Below are 18,810 nucleotides of genomic sequence, written 5' to 3'. Positions count from 1 at the left end.
CATAAATCCAGCTTGAGATGATTTGAGCTTTGTGATATGGTATGTTATTCTACTAGAAGCCATCATAAATGGGTTACTCCAGCCATGGAGCGGTGGACATGGTCAGCAACAATACTAAGGTATTGCTCAGTTACTAAAGGGCCTAAAGTGGGCTCAAGCTGTGCCAAGAAAAATATCCCCCACATTACACTACCAGCTTGAACCAATGATACAAAGCATAATGGATCCATACTTTCATGTTATGGGTGCTTAGGTCTAAACCCAACTATCTGAATGTTGTAGCAGAATTTTAAACACATCAAATCAGGCAATGTTTTCCAATCTTCTCTTGTCTAGACTAGTCCCTTGTCCTCAAAGATGCACACCTCAGTTGTAAGTGGTTATTTGAATTATTGTTGCTTTTTAATTAGTTCAAACCAGTCTGGCCATTTTATATAAAATGTTATACCAGAATCATTTCATGTGTGCTTAACTCAGGCTGCAGATAGAAAAACATTAAAGCAGACTACACTGAGAGAATATTATGTAAGCTTCCATTTCTGATTTAATTGTTTTATTAAATACAATTCGTCAAATTGGTGTTGTGATTATCTGCCTTTAATTCCTTCTGAATTACTGACCCAGAAAGAATATTCTTCCACTTACAAATCATGACTAACACTTTCGACTCTCCTTACTAAAGATTGTATTCACACATAGGAGATAGGGACATGGTAAAAGTACATATTTTAGACTGTGTAAAATCACACACTTTCAAGAAACTTCACATAAACTCCCAGATAAATTAAATATCTATGCATTTTACCATGCCATTCAATTACCCTAAGAGAATGCTCCCAGAAAGTGCACCAAATGTTCAGTATGATTATATCACAGTACAAACACAAAAAATGCAAGTGTGAGTTTAGCCTAATAAAACTCCAGAATCTAATCAAAATTGACTGATAATCCCATACATTTAAGCATTAAAACCGGGGACTGCTGTTTAGAACATAAATCCTTACAGGGATTGACTATATAGTTTTAGGAGAATCTTCAGCTGCATGGACTAAACAAATAAAATGTCACCCTAAGTGATAACAGCTGCAACATCTTAAATGTTTTTACAAGTTGCACACTGAAAATGGGAACTGATAAGCAGAGATGGCACATACTGCCATCTTGTGGTTAATTAGTCACATTCAACTAACCTGTAAAAAAGTAATTTTACTGTTTACCCAAGTAGCTTCCTCAGTTCAAGTGATGTTAAAGTTTAAAAAATTGTTAAAATATAAAATAAAATTAATAATGCTGGGGCAGTATTGACATTTATATGAACTGAGGAAGCCACTTTAATGGCAAAATATTTCTACATTACTGAAAAAGTTAAATATACAAATCTACTACTCACTACTGTATACCATGACCAGGATAAATTAAACCCTTTACATACAAAATACAGGCATATCTTCAAATGTTACCCTATTATATACATTAATTATATTGTTTATATATTAAATAATACAGTATGTATTCATGTGCTGGTACTACGAATTTCTCTACTCTAATTTAGATTTTCCCCAAAAAATATTCTATATCTGTGATTCAAAAGACATGTGATAAATACCTGGTGGATCACTGCATACTAAGCTTTGGTGAGGGACCTTTATGCTGCAAAGTACACTATTCCATACTTAAAATCACAACGAGTCATAAAGTACACAAAAAGCAAGCACCATCCAAAAATTGCAAGCCTTGTCCTTATTGAAAAAAACATCTTTGCTTTTAAAATAAAAATTATTATTATAAAAATTCTGTTTTTGTGGTATCATTTTATCAAGGTCATTGCATAGCTGGTGGAAGTTAGTCTTATTTTTATTCTTTATAGAAAGAGTCAGGCAGGGAGAGCACCTATTTCTTTGATATCTGGAGTTAGCAATTGTTGTTATCGTTGTTACATGACCATTACTAGCTCATTTTATCCTTTTTAGGCTATACTGTCAAAATCGTAAAAATGGTACAATTTTTTTAATTAGTACATTTTACCAGCTGCAAGGGCATAACAACCTCAATTTTCTTCTTATCAGGTCATTCCCACACGAGGAAGTGTGGGAAGGAGGACACAAGATGCTCACAAGGGCGCAGACTGGAAAGTTTACACAAGTCAATCTGAAATACATGTATTCAGTATTGCATGTTGTTCAAATGAATTTGCTAAAAAGATTTATTCTTAGGTAGTTCTCTAGTGATAGCACCAGAAAGCTCTGCCATCTTTGCTACATGGGGCCATCCTTGTGTAAGGTTGGGGAACCACTAAATGGTCCAAAACTTATGCCTGTACTTGTTTTATACAATATAGTAAGTCTTGGCATACTGCAAAATGGGGGTATATCAGGCTAATGTTCAATTCTTATTGTACAGCATTTAAAATCATCCCTGACCAATGGTTATTCTTGTTTTTTTGGCACTGGGGCGATTTCCTTTGAATCTCCAACCATGGTCACCAGTAGGATGTTGTCAGACAAGATTAACTTTATTTACTTCAGACATATTTTCCTGTTCATCCCCCTGTTAACCCTTTTTTTTAGCTTTATTTAAGATAGGGTTTGCCATGTATATACTTTGCATTCCTATTTGGTCTGGGTCAACTTTGGAAGTTTCAACAGAGTCTAATATTGCGTCCATTAATTACCTCTCAACTGTAATATAACATATCTGGCTTTCAATTTCTGCAGCAAAATGTTTGGCAAATAGTAACATACACCTCCCCTGATCACATTTTATATGATCCTATAATATGGTGCAATTAGTGGTTATGCCATGTCTCACTGATAAAAACACTTTTGAGCTAGGTAGATGTTTAAATCTGGCACCCATGGGTCACCTCCCTAATATCTTGTTTACATCTTTGATTAAAACAAAAACAAAAAAAAGTCTTACCTAAAGATTTTTTTTGTTTTGTTTCCAAAGGTTACCAGCTTAAAGGGCAGATCCTGGGGATAGCACTCAGTAGCAGTATATCACTCTGCAAGGGTCACTAGCTCACCCACACTTTAAGGCTTGGACAGTTGTACACCACAAATGTGTAAATCACACATGTTGGACCTTACAAGCCTCCTAGTGTGATTTTTCAATATGAACATGTGCTATACTTGAATGGCTATGTTAACTCTGAGCCAGGCTAGAATTTTTCCTTTATTGAGGTAAAGATACTCCTTAGTATCCTAAGATCAAAATGAGCCTTTTTATGAGGTCCCCTTTACGAAAGGTGCTGGCACATTGGCCAACTCCTTGGGTAACATCTCACATTCAGCCACTCTTTTATTAAGAATCCGAGATAGAATTCACCATCATCAATCCCAAAGAAAATGCAAATGTTCTGCACCAGCTATCAAGGTGAAGGATTTGACCACCTTTGACTATACAGCGCATGAATCCATTCCTACAGATAGTCAATTTGCTGCTGTCAATCTAAGGAAGCCTGATGGGCTACAGCCATCCTTTGAATCTGCTGGGCAGCGGCTTGGCCCATGTTGTTTTCTTTTCAACAATACAGGATGTATTTATGAACAATTGGTATAATGATTCAATGAAAGTCTTGTATCGCTCTGTGTGAACTAAGATAGACAAATGTTTTTCAATTTACTATACAGGTGTCAAATACACATAGGCAAACATACAAATACATTACGGTAGTTTAAAAGCAGTTGTCATTTGAAATTTGCCCACTATCTGGTGCTATGCTTTTTATTCACAAGTATCAAAAGGGTAAATTACTATGAATGAAAGCAGACACAGTACCGCCTAGTGGACAGACTGAGAATGACATCTGCTAATAAACCAATGTAACTGTACCTTAAATGTCTACTGAGAGTAGAACTAGAGCAGAAGACAAAATTTCCTCTCTTTTTCTAAGGAACTGCCACACTAATATTATGTTTGAGGAATAGAATCATTTAGTACTAATACTAAAAGTACAAATACTTTATTACCTTATTTTTGTTAGGCTAAGCTGGTCAGCCATAAGTGGCTGAAGTTGGATCATATGATGTATGGAGTGAAGATAGTCTTCTATATAAGGGAAATGACAGCAAGAACAAAGTGCTCCATGCAATATGGCTGCTGCTTGCACTATTGTTCTGTACAAATAGGGGAAATTGTGTGTTTTTACACAGATAGCATTACTTTGAACAAGGTCAAGAAAAACAGCCATATGGAAATAGAGGCTTTATCATATTTATAAGTTCTACAGAGTATCAAAGGTACAGGACCCAGAACAAAACCTATTAGGATTTTTTAAAGCAAAAAGTTTATTTCCATACCAGGCAAAAATGCTGGAGCCCCTTACCACACAAATACACCACCCACAATCCAGCAAGCTAGCACCTTTCCATTTAAAAGTGAAAAGGACAATGCACATCTTATCCAGAACAACTTTCCCAAGATAAGCACACAACCTTCTGAATAAAACATTTGATTCTTGAGGGGTTTGTGAGGAAAAATAACAAAGTGATCTGGGATCTTTAAATTATTGCAAACATTTAAACCAGGGGTTATCCTGACTGATTGCTGCAGACTGAACAACAAAATGAACAACAATGACAAAAAATAGGAGAATTAACATAGACAAACCAAGTCTAAATGAATTATGATTCAGTATTAGGAGTTCATGAAAGAGATGTTTGCCATTGATCCAAAAATATTGACATTTTGACATTGACTCCAGTATTCAGCAATTACAATATCTACATTTAAACTTTTAGAAAGAATCATTGTTTAGGAGACTGGCTTTTAAGGACTTAATTAAAAAAACACTATCAGTCTTTCTAGGGACTAAAATATGTGGTTCATTCCGATGTCTAGGTTGTATGTAATCATTGTTACTCACAAGTGTCTACAACGTACAGACTGCAATACGATATAAAAATAGCAAAATCGATTAAAACATAGAACCCTTAGCAGTAGAAAAATACAGTTGTCTATACTATAAAAATACAGCTGTCCATGCTATAGTCCAGTTGTTGAGTGGCCTGGCCTGTCTTCTTTCTCCTCTATTCCATTGTCAAAATTTGTCCACTGAATGGGCAGCAGGCTGGTATCTGCTCACACTGTGCCCGACCACATCACATGAAAATGCAAGTGTCCGTGTTATTGACTGTAACATGGGAATTTATTGGGTTTTCCTTTAAAATCTGGTGACACCAATGCCCTGGCTTCTTCCCCTATTTGTTCTATGTATACAATTCCATCTTTCTATCCACCGTTGATTTAACCGCTCTCTCTCCCTACTCTCTACTTTGTCAGTCCCATCCTTTTCCTCCACTTTCCGGTTTCCTTCTTTCCTTATCACATCCTTCTCTTTTATCTTTTTTTATAGTTTCCAGGCCCCTCTTTCCTCTAACACCTAGTTTAAAAAGTTAACAGAAAGAATGGGGCAACAATTATTGTATCTGACAGGTGACAAGGGGTGCAGCTGGAGTTGTTTTTTACATTAGGAGATCTAGGCGTAAATTGGATGTGGATCCCCCCCCCCCCCCCCCCCCCCCTGATGCCTTGGTCTCCTAATACATTCTGTATGTTCTCTTGTTTAGTAATTGTGTTCCTCCATATAGCTATTCAACTCAAAATAGAAGCCATTTAGGTTCTTTTGCAGGGACCTTTATCTTCTCTCACCTGTACTCACAGTCGGTTCACTATTAACCCCCCCCCCCAAGTGATTGAGAAGCCCCCATATTTACACTTTCTCTCTAGATCAACAGAATGGAACATAATGTCACAGGATACATTTTCCCAGTGGTCATCCTTCCACTGGTTCTAAGTGGGAAATATATATCTGTTGTAATTTGTTTCTCTCCTATGATTATGTCTTTTCTGGTGTCACACTTTTATTTTTGATTTTTAGGACAGTTGGCCAGGATCCAGGCTGGTTGACATGGGAAAAGACAGAAGGAAGAAGAAATGAGGGCAGGAGTTATAGTTTCTGTATACCACACAAAGAGTTGGGGTAATTTCTTTGATGTTCATAGCAATTTTATTTGGGATTTTCTTACCTGAACACATGTGCTCATGGTGCTGTTCTTCAGGCAGGAGATTACTTCATCCAACAGTCACAGTTATAGTGCCTGGTTCCACAATGCAGAAAGCCAGTAAGGGTCATTTCAGACCTGTGGTAGGCTTAAACCCTCTTCCAATTACTCTTATTTAACTAATGGGAGAGATTGGGAACTATTTTTTGCAAGTGGTTGCAGGCAGTTGTGGTGGATTGTGACTGTGGTTGCAATGAAACATGTTGCTTCTGGCTGCTCTTGGCTGCCCTTGAACAACGAGCCATTTCCACTGATGTCAATGCAACCATCTTCTACTGTATCTTTTAGAGGTTGGAGAATATTTAAAGTGGTTGGGGTTGCTTCTTTATATACATCAACTTCCTCAAAGCATTGAACTGCAGCAACAGCACCGCACTGCATGATAGGGGTTGAGCGCAGTCAGGATTGTACTGTCGTTGGCACAACAACTGCACGGTAAAAGCACGGTCAGTAGGGAGTGGCTAACAAGTCTGAACGGGGACTATGGAGGTAGCGACAAGCTGATTTGGCCAATTAGTGTAGAGCTCTTTGAAAACAGTTTTACTACTGGGTCCTAAGAAGTTGCAACCAAAAAGGCACCAGATTTATTTTGTTCTATGTATGTATTCCATGTATATATGTGTGTTGTGGGGCCATTGGAAACTAAGTGTATGCACTGTGAACAAGCACTAAAAGAACCAAAACTATTCTTTTCTGGCAAATCAGTTTGCGACTATGCCCTCCTGGGAGTGCTGGTGGCTACACAGCGATTGCCTTACCTCTCACCTGCAGCAAAACATTACCTGTCAAGGCAAACTGGGTGTAGGAGGGGCTCCCTGGAGAAAGATTGGGCATCAATATGATAGCACATCAAAACCTCAGTCAATACTGTGTAGTGTCACAGACCAAACATGATAAAGTCAACTGGGAATGTGGCTCAGAACTCCTGGAGTAAGCGTAAGTGCAATATACCTGTGAAAAAATGACTTAGTGGCTGACAGGCTATGTGTGTCAACCCTTTGCACACACAGTATTAAAATAATTTTTGTCTCAAAGCAGTTGGGCCCATCAGAGGATTTGCCGGCCCTTCAATTAGCTAGTTCAGCCTCGATCACAAAAACAAAACATGAGGCTAAATCTTTCAAAAGGGACAAATGTTCTTGTGACAACAAGAAGGAATTCCCCATTATTTCCTGCATATCCAGTGGGACACGGACAAGGAAAAGTAGTTTGACAGAGGTTGTAATTTAACTACACTATCCATAACAAAAATTTTTTTCACTATATATATATATATATATTCTTTCACTTTAAAAGAGACCTGTTATGAGACTAGCAGTGTTGTCCCCTACTTATGAAAATGCTAGTTTCCTGGCAATAGTGCTGATCCTTTAGTTTCAATGGTTTTGGGAACTGATTCCAAACAAGTATACAGATAAGGTTAAATTCCTGATTTGTTATGCCTGTTCCAGGTTGGTAGATTAAAAAGTACTGAAGCACCAGGATCAGTGTGACAGTTAGGCAAGTACTTTTCCAACAGTAGTTAGCAATGTCAGCCTACATATTTCTCTTAAAACATCTTTTAATGAAAGTCTTCAAGTAATTACTACATCAGTTTTTTAGGAATCTTGCAGTTTAGGTGTTTATTTAGCTCATTAGCCCACCTTTATCTAATTAACTCACCTGATTCCATTCGAAGAAATGTGTGATGCATCATGGGACGGCGATGTGAAGATTCTAATTGACAGGTAATGACTAGTACATTCCTATACAGAGAATTGTTAGGTCTTTTTTTATAGGTTGCACTAAGAAAAAAATTACCCTTTTAAGCCTTAATTATTTTAGATGCGTGATATGATTGCCCTTTCATTTTCTAATGGGGTACGTAAACAAACCATGCACCTGATACAATTATATCAAGGAGCATTTGTTTGTTATATAGCGTTGTAGACAAATATACAGCATGTATGAAAGGTTTTTATAGTTTATTATAATACTGATTATTGTCAAAAGGGGTCTTTATTGGGTCACCTAGCTTCAAAAAATCTTGAGTGAAGTCTGTTGTACAACCTTAATTATTTCTTTGTTGTTAAACATTTGTAAATATATGCAGGTAATGCATAATTTTATTGCTGGATAGGTATCAAGATGAAAGCTTTTCAACACTATTCATGTGATTCTTAATCCTCATTTAAAAAGGCATTTATAACTGAAATGAAAATTTCATTTTTAAAGGATGCCTTACAATGTTGTAAGTATTACTTTCATGTTCAAATAGATGAATAGTCTTTTTTTTTTTTTTATAAGCAGATTGTGCACTTTTAACGCTCCAATTAATACTGAACCATTTTGAACTAAACACAGGGAGCACAGCTAACTTGCATAGGGATTCCATTATTACATTTTTATTCAATTTATTGTTAACATGAAGCAATTCATTCAGGTCCTTTTTAGTAGTCTGCTGAACTAAACCTTTTTTTTGTTTTTTGCCTTACGTCTTTGAAATGCAGGTGATATATTCTCAAAAAACAACCTGTTGACCACATGTTGTCTCCTATACAGAAAGTCTAAGGATGAGTTTGTTTTATATTCTGATAAGAGCTTATTACTCAATGTCATCAAACTTAGTTGAAACCAGTTGTATATGTAAAAAATACATCAGGCTTAGAGGGAAGGATTTGCACAGCAGAAAGCAGATCCCTGCCCATCTCACACATGAGGCTTTTTGAGCCTATGAAATAGGGCACATAATTAAAATTATTCTTTAATAGGAGCTACTGTAAATTGCTGCAACATACAATACAGAACTACACGTTGAAAAGGTCTGCAAGAAGGTAAGTGTAATTAATACATTTAACTTACCTTTCACTGTCTTTTTCAAAGACAGTTCCTGACATTTTCCTTTAAGCATAGTTGCAATTTATAGTGACTAGTAATTGACTGATTTGATTTTTTTAATTAAATTGTCTTATATACAGAAAATTGATTTAAAAAAATCTCAATTTAGAGTGCATATAGTTTATCGAATTCCCTTTGAACAAGATTACAGTTTAAAATGTTTGGAGCCCTAAACCCTAAAGAAGATGTTTGCAGTTTCAGGGAAAGTGTTTTTAAAGCAGATTAAGCAGTGCAATGTATAATAAAGTACCACATTTTAAATATAGGGAGTAAAAAAACAACTCATGAAGTCAAAACTGCAATTCCCATTGTTTTAAACCATGCTTATCAACCACCCTTATATATTGTGCCAAGGAGGTGCAATAAAAAATGACACCTGTTTTCCCGATGCAGCAAAATCTTGTTTTACATCATCAGACATCTCATTATGGATGTCTGACAGATTTCTGAAACTCAACCTGGATAAAACAGAACTCATAATCTTCTCCCCCTGACATATTCCTAACTGTTAATAACACTGGTATTCGGCCCTCCCCTCAGGCACGTTGTCTTGGCGTCACCTTTGATTCTGCCCTCTCATTTACCCCACATTGTCCCATTGTCAGAGAATTTCCGGGTCCTGTCACTTTCATCTACGCAAAATCTCCAAAATCTGACCCTACCTGTCCCCTGAGACCACCAAACTCCTTGTACATGCTCTTATCTCTCATCTGGATTACTGTAACCTCCTCCTCTCTGGTATTCCACTAACCCGACTCTCCCCTCTATAAACCTAATATGAATGCTGCAGCCAGACTCATCCATCCTTCCCTCCGCTCCTCTTCCGCTGCATCTCTTTGCAGTTCTCTTCATTGGCTTCCATTTCCCCTTAGAATCAAATTCAAGCTCCTGTGCTTTGCCTTCAAACCCCATCCACAGTTCTTGTCCCACCTACCTTTCTGACCTGGTAAAAAAATACTCCCCCAGCCGCTCTCTTTGCTCCTTTAATGACCTACTACTGACTTCCTCTTTCATAACCTCATCACACGCACGGCTCCAAGAATTTTCCAAGACAAACTCTCTGGAATGGTTTTCCTCGTCCTATTCAGCTTGCTCCTACTTTCTGCTAATTTAAAAGAACACTTAAAACCCATTTTTTTCAATTTTGCCTACTCATCTTCTGCATTTTGAAACCATCACTACTTCCCACCACTACATATTCCCCCTCATTTTGTGTGTTAATTCCCCCACCTCCAAGATTGTAAGCTCTTCGGGGCAGGGTCCTCTCCTCCTATATCACTGTCTGTATTAGTCTGTCATTTGCAACCCCTATTTAATGTACAGCGCTGCGTAATATGTTGGTGCTTTATAAATCCTGTTTATTATTAATAATTAATTATGGACTGCACCACTAGATTTAGTCCACAGACACAATAGTGGAATAATATTTAGATGAAGATTATGGGAGGGTATCATCTTCCAGTAACTTCACAGACAAGTATTAGCAATGGATAAATACTTTGAAGTGGTAAAACAGCCTTCAAGTTCGATCCACATACTTGGATGCAATAATGTAGCGAAATGTAAATTGTCAGAGCATACATGAACACATGAGTATCAAGGAACAAGCTTGATTTAATTAATGTTTTTCTTGTGGTTAAATTAAGCAAGATATGGTCACAGACAATGCTGTTGACTTCCACACTTTTTAGTCTTTGTCTTGCTTATAAAATTGCTTATTCTGTTTATTTGTATACTCTGCATTTCTTAAAGGGTGAAGTCTGTTGTCATCGATGACCCTGTTCTATATATAGAGGTGTGCAGCTGTGATCTTGCTTGAATTGCTGTGGCAATTTAAAGCTGATAAAGCCTATTATTTTTAATAAATGTACCTAGCAGTTCAGTTTAAGGTAGAAGCAAAAGATGGCATTTGGGCTTCTTAGTAGTTCAAAATGGCTTCCCAAAGGAAGCATAGCTAGTCCTAAAAAGAAGTGGACTCTTTAGGCGGCCCACATTTGCAGAGTTTAGTAGTTCTTATACTTTGTAAATAGAACCTTATAATATATGTGAATAGTGAGCTTTTGTTTGTTTCAGTTTCATACAGTTCTATGAGAAAAAAAAACCTACCTTCATCAAGCCTGTTGATACAGGCCGTTGTATATTCACTATAGTACTTACGGAGCAGCACTCTTCTCTTTGCAGTTTGTCTTCTATCCACAGACTGCTATGTGAACGCTATTGAGCCTGAGGAGAAGTGACAAGGGGACAAACTATACGGTCTCATAAGGCTTTATTCATACCTATGTGTGGTTGCTGTGTGTTAAAAATAAATCTGCCTGCTGTAGTAGTTTTAGCCAACTGGACATCCCATAGGGTGGAAGAGTAATGCATGTAAAATGCCTGTTTAGAGCAAATACAAAACTACAAACAGTTTACTACTCAGCATTATAGTGGATTTAAACATGGACTGAACAAATCCTTTTTGGGAGGCATTATGAAAATTCTTGCTATTGCTGATGACACTAAAATAGTTAACTGCAGAATAATCAAAATCCAGTGCTGTTAGGGTGGTACCATATTATTAAAGTACTGTCCATGGTCCTGAAACACACAGTATATTAAAACAGTGTTTTTAAAAACAAAGCTGTTAATTCTCATTTTTGTTTTTTTCTTCTTCTTTCTTCTTCTTCTTTTCTTTTTTTATTGTGTGTATATATGACTTTCTCTCACTCCCAGCATATTAATAAGGCCAAAAAGAGTTAGTTTCCCTGATGATAAAATGATAAATGATAAAACAAAGTTATTTGTTGTATGACACTAACAAGACTTAAAGGCAACTGAGTTGTAGGGTATGAAAAAGATACATCTGTGTTTGTATGATGATCAAGGTCTAATCTAGCTCATGGCAGATCTTCCCCCTTGTCTGCCAGAAGACATAAAGAGAAGCAATACAGGGAGGCTAAGTTAAAAATAAAAAAGGTTTTAACCTATGCCCAAATTGAGATTGAGCCCCAGTTCTTTCATGCCAGTGCCATTGTGTGTAATTGTAGATTGTAATGGTTTGCTTTTAATTAAATGATTAATGCAGTGGAAAGAGGTACTCAGAATGGCTACATTGCTCCAGGAAGTAAAATTCTTCTGTCCTTCTCAAGATCCTGTAGGATGGTCTGTGATCTTTCTGCAGCGATCAGCAAACTCAAGTCACCACCGAGGTAAACTTTCTTGATTTTAGCACAGTGCAAAAATGTGTTGTTGTTTGTAAAGAGTTGCATGTAAACTATTATATGACTTACCACAATAAATCTGTGTTCTAAAAACTAATAGGCAGTGCTTTCTCTATCTTAGGCATTCACAAAGCACAGCCTGTGGTGATGCTACAGCTGTATTTTGTAAATGGCCAAGAAGAAGGTGAAGGCCCAAAACCAAAACTTTTGTCTGTAATAGACACAATGGCCCTGCTTTATTAAAGCTCTCCAATAGTGGAGAGGATACACTTTCATCAGTGAAGCTGGGTTATCCAGCAAACCTGGAAACTTTCCGGTCTAGGATTGAAAACATTTACTAACAAATAGCAAATTACTTTTAAGAAATCCATTCCAGGTTTGCTGGATCACCCAGCTTTACTAACGAAAGTGTATCCTCTCCAGCCTGGGAAAGCTTCATTAAATCAGGCCCAATGTGCCTGATTTAATAACGGTCTCCAAGACTAGAGAAGTCAGATAATCATTGGAGTACCTGGGTGAATCAACAACTAGTATTTCCTATTAGGAAATCCACTTCAGGTTTCCTCATGATAGTCCATCTTCTCCAGTCTTTAAAGGGATCCAATAAAATAAAAAAAACACATTGGTTGGCTTTGTGCTTTATAACTACAGAGTTAAATTGGAGGCTAGATGTGAAAGGTGTGGCATGCTCAAAGTAGTCAAACGTGTGTATAAGATATAAGATTTGAATTTGGCCAAATGCCTAGCATTTGTTGCATTGAGTTTACATATTGTATTTTGCTAGGAAAACTGTCATTTGTTAAAGTGGAACTAAGCTTGATTAAGAAAAAACTGAGCAGTCAGGTGATATGTACCTGTCTGTTCACAATTTTTTCTTCAGTGTACATCAGACGGTGCATATGCAGCTCTGTGTGTGATGCTAGATAACTCGCCATGCCCCAGGTTGCTGGAAATTAATTGAATCTTATGTGCATGTGTAGACATTATACTATTCCAGCCTGGTCAATCAAAATGACCAAAGATCCGAAACCTGGTAGAAGCCCAGATGAAGATGGCAGCCCCTATGACAGAGCAAAAAGATCATTCAGCATTCTCAATAGGTTAATTTCCTACATGCATGTGCTTTAACTGGCAGTAATACATTCACCATCAGATAATGTTTGTTGAAATAACATTTGCTGTTTTGTAATAGACCCCTTACTGACCCTTTCTTTCTCAGAACTTGATTGTTTAGTCAAAGCCAGAGGCTTAAAAGAATATTGAAGTTTGATAGTTGCTTCTCTTCAAACTGTCCTATTTCATAATAATTTGTTATATTTCTTAATACTAGATAAAAGCTATCAAGCCTGCAGATAAGTGACAAGGGGGCAAACTATCCTGTTCCATAAGTCTTTCTTTTCAGCTTCTGCATGTGCAAAACAGCATCAGATAGCAGATGCATATAAAAAAGAGTAATGGAAATATTTTATATTTATAGTATGCACATTCAGAACTTTAATGAAAGATCAAGCAGAATACAAGGCACCAGCTGATTTCTGATTTCAAGTGACCTTGATCATTTAAAAGAGAAGTAAACTCCCCTCCCTCCTTACATCTTCATCAAGTCCTTTTCTAGGTTCTGGATCCTCAGCCATCTTAATTTGCCATTTTGGAATGACCATAATCTAGAGCATGTGCACAGAGTTCATTAACTTTACTACCAAGATATGCTTAGAAAGTACACTGAGCTGGACATGACCTACTCTATAGTGGACTTTACACAGTAAGTATGACATGCAGTGTCTCGTTTACAATATCACAAACTTCTGCAAGTCAGAGCCTGTCTTTAGTAGTTTTTAAAATTTTAGGTAACTCAGATTTAATCTGGGACCATATATTTGGTTTTTCATGAGAAGGCCACATATTTTATAGTTGTATGAATAATAAAAATATAAAAGATGCCACATAAATGTAAAAAACCCTTAAAATAGAACTAACCCTGTAATACTCACCTGTCCTCATTCCCTCGCAGGATGCCGCCATTATCTTCTTTCTTCACTTCCTGTAGACAATTTTGGCCATTTTGATTGTCCGGGCCAGGATGACGCAACTGAAGTAAGGTAATTAATTGATAATAATATTGAAGTAAGGTAATTAATTAATAATCCCGCATGCCCAGGGAAAGCCGTGATTGCCGGTTATCCTGGCAACCAAAGCTGATGATGTGCATGCGCAGCTCAGCTTTTTGTCAGATACTGAAAGCAGTCAAGCAAGTATAAAGGATTATTGCAGAAAGGACATTGCTTGTCCCTTTCTGCAATAATGACCTGCCTAATCGTTGATTCTTAAAAGTAGGTTTAGTACTGCTCTAAAACTTTACTTTCAGTCTTGTGCAGTTGTACAAAAGATACTGGAAATAATTATTCTGACTTCACTGCAGACAGGATATGTGTATTAGACACTGTAGCAGATCAGATAAATCTTTCCTTATTTCCGTTGGGAGGTGCACCAACAAAAGCAAAATAAATAGATTTTAGGATTGAATGCATATGTGTTGTGGAAGGGTTGAGAACAAAATGATATAATAATAAATCTACAAGACTTGCTTGTATTGCCCAGACAGATCATATACCTAAATTGTATTTAATGATGATTTAATGATTTTGGTTCAACTTGAATAACAATAAAATACTAATATGTAAACACCAAGGCCACATTTATACCTATACATGTTAATGTATATGTGGAAATTAGATATTGTTTTAGTTCAGATTTGTTACATAGTCCAAAACTTCAAGATCTGTTGCTCAAAATGACAGCGTATGAAAATGTGTTACAAACATGGCCGCATGCATTATTAAAATCCACAAAAAACTCTTATGAAAAGGTGTAATTCTGCCTCAATGTTGAACTCACATAAGTATTTTAACTATCTCCCCTTCCTTTTGTCTACCTCCTGTTGAACAATTGTACTTCATTATCTGAAAAACACCAATGGACTAGTAGAAGATATGCAGGAAGACTAAAGAAGTAAATGCGTAATGGGGATTATGTTATATCTATTAACACTGTCTGAAAAGCCAAAGTGTTAAGCTACGTACACACTTCCAATTATTATCGTTGGTAAACGAACGACGAACGATCCTGCACGATATCTGCGAACGATCGTATAGCACCGATCCTGTACATACAGATAACGACACGATCGTTCGTAGATATTGTACACACAATAGATGCGATCGTTTGAACGATACAGGAAGTTACGTGCACCACAGGAACGTTCGTTCATCACGCATGCTCAGACCATGGACGATCAATGAACGATCGTACACACGAACGATGGTCAACGATCGTTGTCCGATCCGCTGGTCCGGTCGTTCATTTCCAACGACTTTCCTCGTTCGTCGGCGTCGTTGGTTACTTTTTTTACGAACGATTTTTGCCCAATCGATCGTTCGTTCGTCGTTCATTTTGAACGATAAAAATTGGAAGTATGTACGCAGCTTTAGAGGTCTCCTGTTATCTATCAGTTTGCTCTTTGTTTCCTCAGCACACATGATTCAAACCAGAACAAGGTAGACTGTTGGGATGATTAACTACAGGCATGGATGATTGTGCTTCAGTTTTATACAGGTGAGCAAAATCTATGCTCTTAGAATATCAAATGTTTCTGATATGAGTGAATGATTTGCATACAGGCTACATTTTATATGTATGAAATGTATTATTTTTTTAAATAATTTAAGTCTGTAAACCTCTATAAATATATATAACACACAGCTATTGGTAAATCAGACTTGAGGAAAACGTTTTTAACACCCCACAATGAACCAGACTACAATGTACAAATTGAACATATTGAGTGCATTGTATGATTGGCTAGTTATGTTACTGATAGATATCAATCATGTAATGAAGGAATGTTCATTATGTTCATCATTAAATAATCTGTGCTTTTATTTATTTTATACAATAGACCAGAATCACCACGCAAAAAGAAGAGATGCAAGCAACTTTCAGACTTCAGGTAACATCTTACAAATGGTTCTAATTTAATTCCAGTGGCCATGTATTAAAAAACACTGCATTTCAGCTGCATTTCCACTCCCAGCCTCTGCTTTAGGAACGTAATGCCCACATATTTGTTACAGTAGGTTTCAATTTACTTACTTTTCCAGTAGCCAATGTATTAAAAAGCCATTACATCTGTGTTCCACAGCCACTGCAAGTATTGGATAGTCATATAGGTGGTATATTCCTTTCCTCTGCAAGATGCTCTTTTTCTACCCAACAGCTAGTATGTCCTGTAGTCAGTGCTGGAACAAAGTCCTGTAGTACTATAGGTATGGATGCCAAAATGTGCCCCCCTAATATCTTTTATTAGCACTACAAAAACAAACACACATTTAAAATGTTTACATATAAACTGAAAAAAGGAAAGGAATTAAGCACATTACAAATAAGAGGGGTTATGCTAATAAAAAAGGGGCTTAAAGTATGGTTAGATAAAACAAGAGCCTACTCTGCTCGGAGTCAAGAGTATTTGAAGTACAGAATGCAGGGGTCAGGTGTATGTAGAATACTGGTATCAGAGGTCAGGAGTATGCAATGCAACGTAACCTGCCAAATCCACTTAACACAAATTTAATCTGTGTGTAGTGGTAGTTTACCTGTACTAGTGACAAAATAATTTTTTTATTACTTTTTTGGAAATGTATTACCATAAATTGTAATGTCAATTTACAAAGATAAACTCACAAATTGTCACTCCTTTAAATAACACTAGCTTTAGGCTGGTGATAACTGTCTAGGTCAGTGTTTCTCAATCTGGGTTCCTCCAGAGGTTGATAGGGGTTCCTCAAGCAATAGGCAAGTTGTCTCTTTTAGGTCAGTTTCACTGATGCAATCTATTAGGGTTTTTTGTAATAGAATAAGATAAGTTTTATGTCCGTTCTGTCATTTCCTAGTACAGTGTTTCTTAACCAGGGTTGAACCCTAAAGTTTCCCCAGGGGTTCCTTGAGCAATGACAAATTTGTGACTCTCCAATCAGTTTAAGTGGCACCAACGGTGTTTTGGCTGTATCTGTATGAATCACATTCTTTCCACTGACCACCACACTATTGTACTAATGAGCTGTGGATATTCTCTGAAGACCTGAAAGTTTTTTCAAGGGGTTCCACCATGCCAAAACGTTTGAGAAACACCACCCTAGTAAATACAAGTAATTACTCTTTGCAGTGGCAATGAGTACCCACAAAAATGTTACCTAAAGTTCAGCTATAAGCAGATATAAACTTATGTCCAGTACAGATGTTCAGTTATTGTCTCCAAGGACTGTGATTATGAACAAGCACTGTACAGACAGCTCTGCTCTGTTTAGTAATAAGAGATGGATTAGCTGGAGGTGCCTGTTGCACCCTACTAATAGCAAACAATTGGAGTCATTTAACAATTTAGTGAGGCAGATCGCTAAACTACATCATTGGACCACTGGACTAATGCTAGATTTTTTTTACCCAAGATCATAATGAACAAATTGTTACTGGTGAATAAAATCTAGTGTATCTACAAGGACTGAGTGAAACAAAAATTATTTTCAAGCAAAAAAGGGCTTTTATTGGTAAAATGTTAATTTCATGCAGGATTATAGGGATTAAGCATTTAGTAGTGTTTGTAAAAAAAATACCTTAACAGGAAAAGAATTGTGAGATAAATGGTCATATAAAAACCTTCAGATAGAAGTGGAAACACCCCTGTATTTGTACTGATGACCACTGTCATTTAGAAAGCAAAGAGAAATTCAAAATGTTAGTTGATCTCTGGACAAGAAGTGAGGAGAAAAGCATTTAGGGGTGACAACTGTTCCAGAAGCAACTGTTTAAAAGGGTAATTTTGTTACCTTTGGTATATTTCTTCTAACTTCCTATTGCACCCCTAGGACAAGAGCTTAGTAGAAATTTCCCTGGTGTTACACAGAAACTGAAAGGGGTTTTAAGACAGACCTTTCACCACCTTATAATAAAGGCTAGATAACACTTTTATATACAAAAATAGAAGACTGAATGGGAAGCCTGCATCCTCCTGTAATACCCTTGTCACTTATCCAGGGGGCTACAGGGTGCTCCTTCTGCGCATGCCTGAGGGGCTTTACACTGAAAATAAATTCCGATCTCACGCATGTGCAGTGCAAAATTGGATGACGTAGGAAGAACCAGGGAAAAGATGGCTGAGCCTGGTGTCCAGTCTCCACCGGCACAAAGAAAGAAGAGGGGCTTTTTAGTTTTGGAGGATCACAAAGGTTTCAATGTTAAGTGTGTTTTTTTTTTTTAATGATTGTTCCACTTCTTCTATCTACCCAACTGTTTTTTTAAGTTTTGGATGTAAACAGTTTATTGGTTCAATGAGTGAGTACAACACACACTTTCACAAGTTTTATTTTTAATATTTGTTGAGTGTACATAATAACATCCAAGCTGGCAGCTGTAGACGTCCAACACATACTCCAGTCACTGACTTGCTATCTTTCTTCTATAGTTCCTCTGGATGGATCCTACACAAGGTTATATAGTTTACCTCACTGACCTACAGCAGTCACATGCTCACTAGAATGTATGTCAACAAACAAAATGGCTGCCGTGGGTGGGCAGCCCATGATACGTCGGGGGAAGAGGAGGACTTTACGCCG

Source organism: Pyxicephalus adspersus, chromosome 1 (genome assembly GCF_032062135.1).
Source record: "Pyxicephalus adspersus chromosome 1, UCB_Pads_2.0, whole genome shotgun sequence".
In the NCBI taxonomy this organism is placed as follows: domain Eukaryota; kingdom Metazoa; phylum Chordata; class Amphibia; order Anura; family Pyxicephalidae; genus Pyxicephalus; species Pyxicephalus adspersus.
This window is presented reverse-complemented; position numbering follows the sequence as displayed.